At 40.7% G+C, this 10,116-nt stretch overlaps 1 long non-coding RNA gene across 1 annotated transcript; it reads right to left on the bottom strand.

Moving 5' to 3' along the window:
* Positions 1–5,393: 5,393 nt before the first annotated feature.
* Positions 5,394–7,566, bottom strand: LOC107836613 (uncharacterized). The gene is made up of 3 exons (XR_001662558.1): positions 6,453–7,566; positions 6,104–6,377; positions 5,394–5,503 (listed from the first exon to the last, which is right to left on the bottom strand). It is a non-coding gene; the product is annotated as an uncharacterized LOC107836613 (long non-coding RNA).
* Positions 7,567–10,116: the final 2,550 nt, after the last annotated feature.

The raw sequence follows: 10,116 nt of genomic DNA, 5'->3' as shown, positions 1-10,116 counted from the left end.
GCTTCTATATCTTGCTGACAAATTACTTACAAGTTATTTTTTTGTCTTATTTCAAAGGTAATAAGATATTTGCACTAGAAACAAGACTTAAAAATACTTGGTAGGATTCTGTGTTTTTGCATTGACCATCAAGGGTCTCAGTGCCGAAGGGAAACAAGCCAAAAGTATCAGTTTCTCCACCACACCTACTAGTGGATTATAGATTATTTTACATATTCAAAGCTCCATTAAAGTTCCATCAGCATTTAGCAAAGTATGAAGTTTTTGATAGGCAGGTCATATGGACAAGTTTAAAGTCAACTACCTATATTCCAGTTTGATTATTGAAGTCATCTTCAGTTTATTATTCAAATAGATCAAAATGTTTTCTACCTAAGGAAATCCAGTCTGTCACAACGAGTTACTAACTTGCAGCAATCACTTCCACTGGTAGAAAGTGTAGCGTCAGCGGACAGTCGAGTGCACTGAGTTGCTAACTGTGCAGCAGTTTCCTCAAACTGAACATGCGTGTAGCAGAAGGAAAGAAAAACTCCCCTTCAACCGGACAAACATCCAGCAGAACCTGGGACCAACTGGATCTTTGAGAAGATGAACTCTTTGCTCCATTTCTCTTACAACATGCCTCATTTACTTTGCTGACTGTGGATAGTGGCAAAATAAATTTGAGTTCTCATATTGGTTTTTGGTCCTTACAAAAGAGCTGCTAAGGCAAAAAAAGTGTCTCTGTCATATTTGTACCTAATCCAAACAAGAATGTTTTGAAAGGTAGTCACAGTTTTGTAAACTCTTGAATCAATGTAATAAAAGTAGAAATAAAAATGTTTCAGTTGCATTTAGTTTGTAACATTTTAGTAGGTTTGCAAATAGCTGCGTATTTTATTTTCAAAATAGTTAATGATGTCCAGTTTTTTTGAAAAGCACACAAAAAATGTACAAGTTAAAGACAGGATGTTTCAAAATTCTTTACCATGTGTTTGTCCTACTCTAATAAAAGACATTCATTTTTAAGGCATTTTACACATCTGGTGATGGTAACGGCGAAATAGAAGCTCTGTCCCGTCAAATCACAAACGATGCATTTTAAAAGTCCTGTAATTAAGTGTAGAATATCCCTCTGCAATTTACTCTTTGTCACTCTCACTTACATCTCGGCATGCAGACAAAATGCTAATAATGTTATCGCCTCAGATCACCAGCTCAGCAGATCCCATCGACGTCTCTTACAATAACTCAACATGCGCACGCACACACCTACACACACACACAGCTCTGTGGGCTCCGTCAATAGGACGTTAAGGGTTTTGGCACTAATGACCAGTGTAGAGATAAGGGAGGAGAGGTTAATGTGTTGCTGTGGGTGATCAAGATAAGGCCGATCCCTTCAAGCCCGCACACAATGAGACAGTGAGAGACAAAAGTGAGAGTGGACACACCACAAAACGGGAGTTGCAAGAGGGAACTGCGTTAGAAATATAAAGAAAAAAAAAAAGCTAAATATTTTCACGCGAGACTTATTTTCTTATAAAACTCAATGTATTTGGATCAATGGTGTGCAATTAAACATACACGCAGCAGAACAGAACACAAAACTCATGCACACACACACACGCACCAAAAAAAAAAAAAAAAAGCTGAATAGCCACTGTCAATCCCACGTCCCACTGAATGGATTATCGGTGCAGCTCAAAAGACAAACCAAATATACGACCCTGTCCTGCATACAAAAGGACTTTATTTGACTGCTTTCTTTGTGCAAGTCAGGATATATGTGCTCACACATGAATACGTCCACGTTATGCGCGTGTTTATCTCTGCTGATGTCTTTGCTCGGCGTATTGTTAGCGTCAGGGTGTGGGCAATTTGTTGTGATTGCTGTTTAAGGTCCTTTTTCAGTTTCAAAGGAAGTAAATGTACTTAAATATCTGCATGCATCTATGCCCACAATGCACACACATTCCCACCCTGTGAGTGAAAGTAGCATAAAATTGCTACACACACATGCACACACAGACGCACCCCTCCTCCATCCGTGTGGCCAGGCTGGGTCGGCTGACATTTGGACACTTGTCAATCATCTCTTTCAATAGCCAAGCGGCAGGAAAAATGGAGTCAGGGGGTCAGCAACTCAGTGTATCGCCATGGCAACAACTGCACTGAAGTTCATACGCCTGCTGGGCCTGAAGTCCTGAGTGTGCGCGCTGTTTGCATGTGTGTGTTAGAATGTCCATTTTGTTTCTGCACTTGAGTGTGAGTGTGAGTGTGTGTGTGTGTGCGCGCGCCAGCTTACGTGTCCAATTGTTCCCCATCAGCCGGAGGCAAATACTCCTCCCATTTTAGCTCTTCCACCTCTCACCTTGCTACCTCGCATGCAGCTTTAGCCTTTTCTACCCTCTTTCCTCTTGCTCGAGATTTTTTTTAACCTCTCTCCTCTAACCAGCAGGTCAAGGAACAAGGCCCCGCAGGAAGTACAGCATCCAAAAAAAGAGAGAGTACTTAACCTTTCACCACCTCCGCCTCTCCCTCTTTTTGGCCCCTCTGCCTCTTGCCGTTTCCCTCGTCCTCGCCAGTCTGTCCGTCTCTGTTTTCCTCTAAACCTAATTGTTCTCTCACCTCGCCATAGATGTGCATTTATTCTATTTGCCTGCGTTGCGTTTGGCCTTTGTTTACGAGCGTGCGCGCGAGAGAAGCATGCATTTGTTATCCCATCTTGAGTGTAAGCATTTCTGCGTGCAGCCAAGGCACAAGAAAACAGAGAAGACCGAGCCACAACAAACTATGTTGAGCCTGCGCCACCGGTGGTCTGTTTAGGGAATGAATGCAGAGGATAATTTGTGTTCTCAGTCTGCGGAAAATGGCTCAGAGGACAATCTGCGGACCTGTTTGTGGAACACTTATCGCAGAGAGGTTCAGCCGCACCATTCATCCCTCTGGAACCCCAGCAGACACACTATCTGCTCAGACTTTAATGACACCGACAGAAACCACACAATAAAAAAATAAAAAAAAACTAACAGGTACAACAACCTGTAGCTCTGGGGGAAAATATCTTGCATGAGAATTAACTTATATTGCACATTTGCAGTGCCTTGCATATGTTTCCAAATTGTGTTGTATTACAGCTACCAGCGTTCATGTCAGGGTTATATGGACAAACAGAAGTAGCACATAATTACAAGGTGGAAGGAAAAGGATACATAGTTTTCCGACATTTTAACCAATAAAAATCAGAAACATTTAACCGCATTTACACCGACACCTTGAAATACAATCGAGATCTACAAACCGTCTCAAGAAGCGCCCACACTTACAACTGTATGTAGTTCATTATCATTGCACATCCAGCTGTTCTGTGAAGGTCTCAGAGATTTTGGTAGAGAAAAAAAACAGACAGATCAGTAAGAAAGAAGAGTTAGGTTCAGAAACAATATCCAAAACTTTAAACATTTCACTGCACTTCATTCAATCCATCAACCAAACACTAAAACGAATATGACACAACGACAATCCAATAAAGATTGGATTGTCTTTGTGTCATACCTGTACAAGGAGACGATTTATCCAAAAAATAAACCAAAAGCCTCACAATAACTCTGGAGGAGTTGCAGAAATCACATGTTTTGACCAACATGTGAAAAGTTAGATGTTGTGAAAAAGCAGCTTTAATTCAATATCCCTGCAGTGAACCACGGTGGTGGCAGCATCATGCGGTTAGAATGGTTTTCTTTAGCAGAGTGAGAATTAGGTCACAGTTGAAGCAACATTCAGGGTAGTCCTGGAGGAAAACCTGTTGGAGGCTGCAAAAGGATCCATAATCCTTGGATAGAGGTTCAACTTCCAATCTGTGTGGGAATCTGAACATGGAGCCAGAGCTAGCATGGCATGGCTCACAGCAACTTCAAATCATAAACTAGGCTTAAGTCAAGATGTAGATCCAATCAAGCCCGTGCTTGTTTTTGCAAAGTAGTATGATTTCAGTCTCTAGATTTGCAAAGCTGGTAGAAACCTGCTCCTGAAGATCTGCTGCTCTAACAGCACAGAAGGATATTGCCACTAATTATTGACTCAGAGAGTTGGAAAACAAAAACAAATGCTCTGCATTTTTTCATCTTTTTTTTTATAATGACCTTTGAAAATCATGTATAATTTTTTTTTCCCCAACATCACAATTCTGCACTGTGGAGTGTTGGTCTGACAAAAATGCATTGATGTTTTTGGTTCCAGGGTAAAAATGTGAAAATATTTGGGTTGCATGAGTACTTCCAAAGGCAGTTTATACAAGCGCGTAGAGGCATTATGAAGCAAAGTTATATTTTTTTGCATTTTGAAAAGCAGTCGACAGAGCAACGGTGATGTAAGATAGTCTTCAGTTTGCATTCCCTGTCAGCATAACCAGTGATTTTACAAGTAAAATCTGCTGCTAATAGCTGTTTGATGTGGATTAACATGCTCCATTACCCCAATGTACCAACACTGCCAGAGTCATTAGAGACATGTACACACTGTTACACTGCATGCAGACCAGTGCTGCTCCATCCAAATCTGTCTAACAGTTTGTGTGTGCCTACACTCACACTCACACACACCCCTACTCAGTCCAACGCTCTCCCTCTTCCCAGTTTCCATCAATGGCGACTGGAATGGCGTAATTCTGGGGGATAATTCATGGATAATTTTGGGATAATCTCCAGCAAACCATTCGAAACACTGCCACCCAGTTTGCCCACAGCCTGATTACCAGGCACCGAATGCCAGCCACTTGTAGTGACCAGCGCCGCCAGCAACCACTCTGCTGCATGAAAATAAACAAAAACAAGGCAGAGAACACCCAGCGGGGAAACATCCAGCTCTGGTCGCGTAGAGAACCGCAAAGTAATTCAAGACTATGTCAAAAAGAAAGTTGACTCCATGTCCTAGGGTTTTAACATATACATGTTTTGATTCTCACCCGTTTTTAAAATGGTTTAAATCTAAACTCTGGAATATAAAACCACCGATTCCAACAGATGAGGGCAAAATGGAAAAATTTGTGGGGGGAAAACAAAAAAACAAAAAACAACTAAACTCAAATATACAGACAATACATAAAAATGTAATTTTATGTATAAGCATTAGGTAATTTGATTACACTTTGTTACCTGCAAAAGCACCAATATGTGGAAAGTCCGTTTTCAATTCTCCAACACAAGCCAGCGCAAACCCGCACATACAGTTATGGGTATTTTCATTATGCATCATTGCCATCTTGTGGACAAGTTACCATGGGATCAACACAAAGTATAATCACCATTAAATACTCAGCTTTTCAATACTAATTAGTCATATTCATATCAGAAAGCCAGTTTATCATATTTAATGAAACATGGACATCTGCCTCATGATATTAGATCAGTGAAATGTGGCTTTACACCGAGTCCAAATTTATCGCTTAAGACTCGCATAGAGCTCTGACGCTCTCGGTCTACAGGTGATGGAATTTGGTGAACATCTTAATAAATGCTGCCATCTAGTGGACAAAATGAAAAAACTCAGCCCGCCGTGTGGTAATACTTCGCCTAAGTTATGATCTTTAAAACAAGAACAGGAAGATTTTTTTATTTTTTTTTTTATTGGAATCATTATTTAATTTTCTTGTTTTCATAGCTTGATTATTTTTCTATAATGTTTAAATGTAAATGATCCGTCTCAAAACAATTGACATTTGTTCAAAAGAGTAAAATATTTCTTGAAAGTTCACAGAACAGAATGAATAATAAACCCTGAATTACCTGAAATCACAAGTTGCTCAATATAAAAGTGGAAGACTGAATGTTGCATTAAAAGCTAACCTCAAGTTGGTGTGTTTAATGACAAGTGAACTTTTAAATTGCTTTCTTTGACAATACAAAATCTTCCTGTCATGTCTGCAATTTTCCATTTTAAAAAGTGATCTAATCAAAGATGGCCATTTACCGTTTGTGCATAAAAGTTATCTAAAATAAAAAGTTATAATCTTTGAATGAGTCATTAGCATTGCACACAAGAAAAACTAACAGCATGCAAACATGTGCTAAGATAAGCACTAAGTTCAAGTGCACTTCAAAAGTGCTCTTTCAAATTTACTTACCGTTTCAAAAAAAAATGTCCCCGATGTACAGCAGGTTTTCATTTGAAGCCATGTTTTCAGGTAGCATCCAGAGCATTTTCTAGGCAATATAATAATAAAGATATTAAGTGTCACGGCAGCGTAGATCCTCTACAGGAAGCGGGGGATCTCCTCAGTCAGCATGCATCTCCACGCAGCACTCGCGTCCAGCTCTGTTTTCTCGTGTCCTTGGAAGTGAGAAACTCTTCCCCCACTTTCAGAACGATTGAACTCCACAGAGAGGCACAGCCTTGACCTGCAGAATTATTCATGACAACAGTGAGGAGACCATATGCGCGGACCGGCGAAGCAAAGAAGAGACATGGCTCACCTTTTTTTTTTCTTTCCTCCCTCCTTCCTTCCAGATTTCAAACCTCAGCAGTAACACCAGCATCCTCTCGCCACCGTTCCCTCTGGCTCCATCCCTGCACTTGACCACTCGTCTCTATCAGCTCCCCGCCGCTCTAGTTTTGATGATACTTTTACTCACTGGTTCCTCCGAAACCAGTCACCTGTAGCCATTTCCCAATCTCCCACCCACCCACCGCCTCTCGCCTCGTCCTTATCTTGTCCATCTCGCCCGTTCCTGTCATTTTCACCTCCCTCACTCCCACTCACTTCTCACTCCTGCCCACTTAAAGTCCTTTCACTTGCTCTATTAAATCCTTCGCCTCTACCCAACCATTACCAATTTTCCTTGACCCACTGTTTGCTATTAGCCCCTCGTCTTCCTCCTCCCCTCCACTCTCCATCGCTGTCTCTGCCTATCCTCCTTATATATCCTCAGCCTTCGCTTTGCCTTCTCCCCATCTCCAGCGGCATGAATATATTATTATCTACACAATGGAGCCCTGCTTATTGTTTATGAATTACCAGCCTTGCAGCCAAACAAAGCCTATTTTCATAAGAAACCTCCATTTCATTTCAGCTCCAATTAGATTGGGGGCTAAAGAATAGGAGTCCTCAGGCCTCAGCCCCTAAGGATGGCAGGTCCATTCAGCTTCATTCAATGGGGCCTTATTGCTTTCCCATACAAAAGAGCACGTGGATGGGCTTTCAGACTGAAACACCAACCAAAAATGACTGTGAGACAGTACTGTACAATAACAAATCTTTAAAGAAAGGACACAGAGTGCTTATCCTCCCATCCATCAATTCATCCCTCACTCTCTGCTTTCTTCCTCTCCTCCGTCGGTATATTGTAGGACCTGGACATTAATGACAGACAGTTGAAAGAGAAAAGGAGAGAAAGAAACAGAGGAAGAAAGAGGCAAAGCAGCTCAGTTTTTCACAATACATGTCAAGTCTAAATGATCACTGGCTGCTGAATAGTGGAGGGGAAGGCAGAAGAAATGAGTCGTGTGCTTGGATGTGTGTGCGCACAGCTGATTGATTCTCTGCTTTGAGAAGAGAGAGAAAAGACTGAAGGAAGGAGAGTGGAAGACCTTGATGCTTTTTCTTCCTCTTTCTTTTTTTTATGAGCTCTGCAACAGCCAGAGGAGGCCGGAGTCTTATTATGGAGCAGCCGCGTTGACAAGCTGTCACTCCATCCTGCTAACAAGAAACAGTCAAAGTGAGGAGATGGTGGGGCAGGTCAGAGATTTTGACAATACGTCTCTTGACGGGGAGAAAAACGCTCCTCAGTTTGTTTCTGTAAAGTTGGAGGAAATCTCTGACTGCATCTTACAGTGGATTGAGAAAAGAACCGTATGCACAGATTTTTTTTCACATTCTGTCACACCGATACTACAAACGGATATATTTTATGATTTAGACCAACACTAAGCATGACTGTCAAATGTAACAAAAAGGATTCAAAACCTTTCCTCTTTGTTTTACAAATAAAGTTCAGTGTTTTGCATTCGTATCTTTCCCAGAAGTCGCATAAATTGTATAGTAATAAAAGTTAAGCTCCATACATCGAAAAAGATCAGCGTTCAATCTAAATTTAGAAAGTTGGAGTCTGGCACAACTAAAAATCTAGAAGACACACTGACCTGCTTAAACTAGCATGTCAGTCAAAATGAGCATAGATCAGAGAAGACCTGGTCTTCTCTGACCAGGTCTTCCACAAACATCCACATCTGTAAATGGTACGACTATTTATTGTTGTACACAAATTGGGCTTTTATGGAGGATTTGCTACAAGTCAGCCATGAGTCCTGTTTGGAATCACAGCGAACTTATGGAAGAATGAACTTTTTAGCTTCCACGCAAAACACTGTGTGCACTGAAAATGTAACACTGAACACACCATCCCAAGTCTGTAACATGATGGTGGCAATATCATGCTGTGTGGATGCCTTCTGAGGCGGGACAGGAAAGCTTGACAGATGTGATAGATGAAGCTAAATCCTGGAAGAAACCCTTAGAGGTTAGAAAATGCTCAAAGCCAGGGCAGTGGTTCACCGTCAAACAGGTCAGAAGGCATGTGGAGCAAAATAGTAAATCTTTATAACAAATATTTGGTTTAAAAACCCTAATCTATTGACATCCAAGTTGAGCTGGGATTAAAAGCTACTGCTCCTACACACTGAAAGGAGTTACGATTACGTGCTTTGAGCAACTGATCAGGATGCACTCTGAGCATCTTCCTCTGAGGATTTCTATCAAATTCGGAGAAGAAACCAGAGTGGGTTAAGATTTGATAGAGGATCTCCGGAACCTCTCAGACCTGGGAACTCATTGGAACAATCCAGAATGAGCAGGAGAGTTTCACTGGGGCACATCTGGCTTTCCCTTCTGAATCTGTTACCTCTGAAACAAGATCTTATTTTGTTTCAAGTATTCCTGTGCAGAAACAGAAGGATTCGTGTGAAAACACATCTTCTTGCCAAAATAAACAGGGTTTTGTAGATTCAAGTAAGCTTCCAAATATAAAGGAAATGATTCACAACTGAGCGCTGATCTGCAACAGGAGCACCAACACCTTCTAGGAGTCAAACCGCAAGGTCAGAGCGTGGCACTTTATCTTCCAAGATCTGCTTTCCTTCACCAATGTGAATTGTGGCTTTGTTCCTATGCGGGAATATTCAGCATGAAACAAAAGGGAGCCACTGTTTTCATTACCAGTGTGGGGGACAAGGTGAGAGTCACAGTGAGAAGGTTGACATCTGTGCTTATTCATCCAGCCAGAGAATCGGATCATCTCTTTCACAAAGCTTGACACAATTACCTGAATGCACAATAGATTTGAAAAGCCTCTTGAGAAAAAAAGGAAAAAAAAAGATGTTGTACACACACAAGATGCAGTCATTGAGATAGCCAGATCAGTCTATTTGCCTGCACTTTAATTTTATTAACCAAAAAAAACAACAATCCTTTAAGGTCATTTTGTGTTTTCTCTTTGAGTTAATCAAGCCACGTAGATCTGATTTACAAAGTTTATACTCAACATTGATCTAATCACAAAAAACAAAGTACACGGATTAGAAAGTATAGTTAAAGCACTCCAATTATAAAGCGTTGCCCAGGTTACAGTAATCCTGACTTACCAGTGTTGGTCATCAAGTCAGGGAACAAGAGCAAGATGATACCCAAGTGAAATGAAAATGTCAAATGTTTCCATGTGTGTACAACAACAGCGCTTTTACATGGCAACTATTAGATCTAAAACCAATTTACTATGACTATGCAAATATTTCATGAACTGCGCATCAAGAATTATGGACAATTGATGGAAAAAAAAAATCTACAAAGTTGTTTCTCTCAGCTACCATTTCAAAATACCAAAGATTTACAGACTTACCTTTTAATATCTCACTCTGAATCATTTGTGGCATCCCTGTAAACCTGCGCACAGCATTTCTACACATTTTATGTAAAAAAGTTTTCCAGACTCAACTTACCTGAGATCACGGTCCTTTAATGTATGACTATTTTAAAATATTTAACATTAATGTTCAGCATGATCTAAAAACAAACATTTCTATGGTGAGTGGGATACACATAGGGAACAAAACAACTGGAAGCGAGGCAGAATAGATGGAAATAAT

This window comes from Poecilia formosa, unplaced genomic scaffold (genome assembly GCF_000485575.1).
Source record: "Poecilia formosa unplaced genomic scaffold, Poecilia_formosa-5.1.2 Scaffold70, whole genome shotgun sequence".
Lineage (NCBI taxonomy): Eukaryota > Metazoa > Chordata > Actinopteri > Cyprinodontiformes > Poeciliidae > Poecilia > Poecilia formosa.
This window is presented reverse-complemented; position numbering and strand designations above follow the sequence as displayed.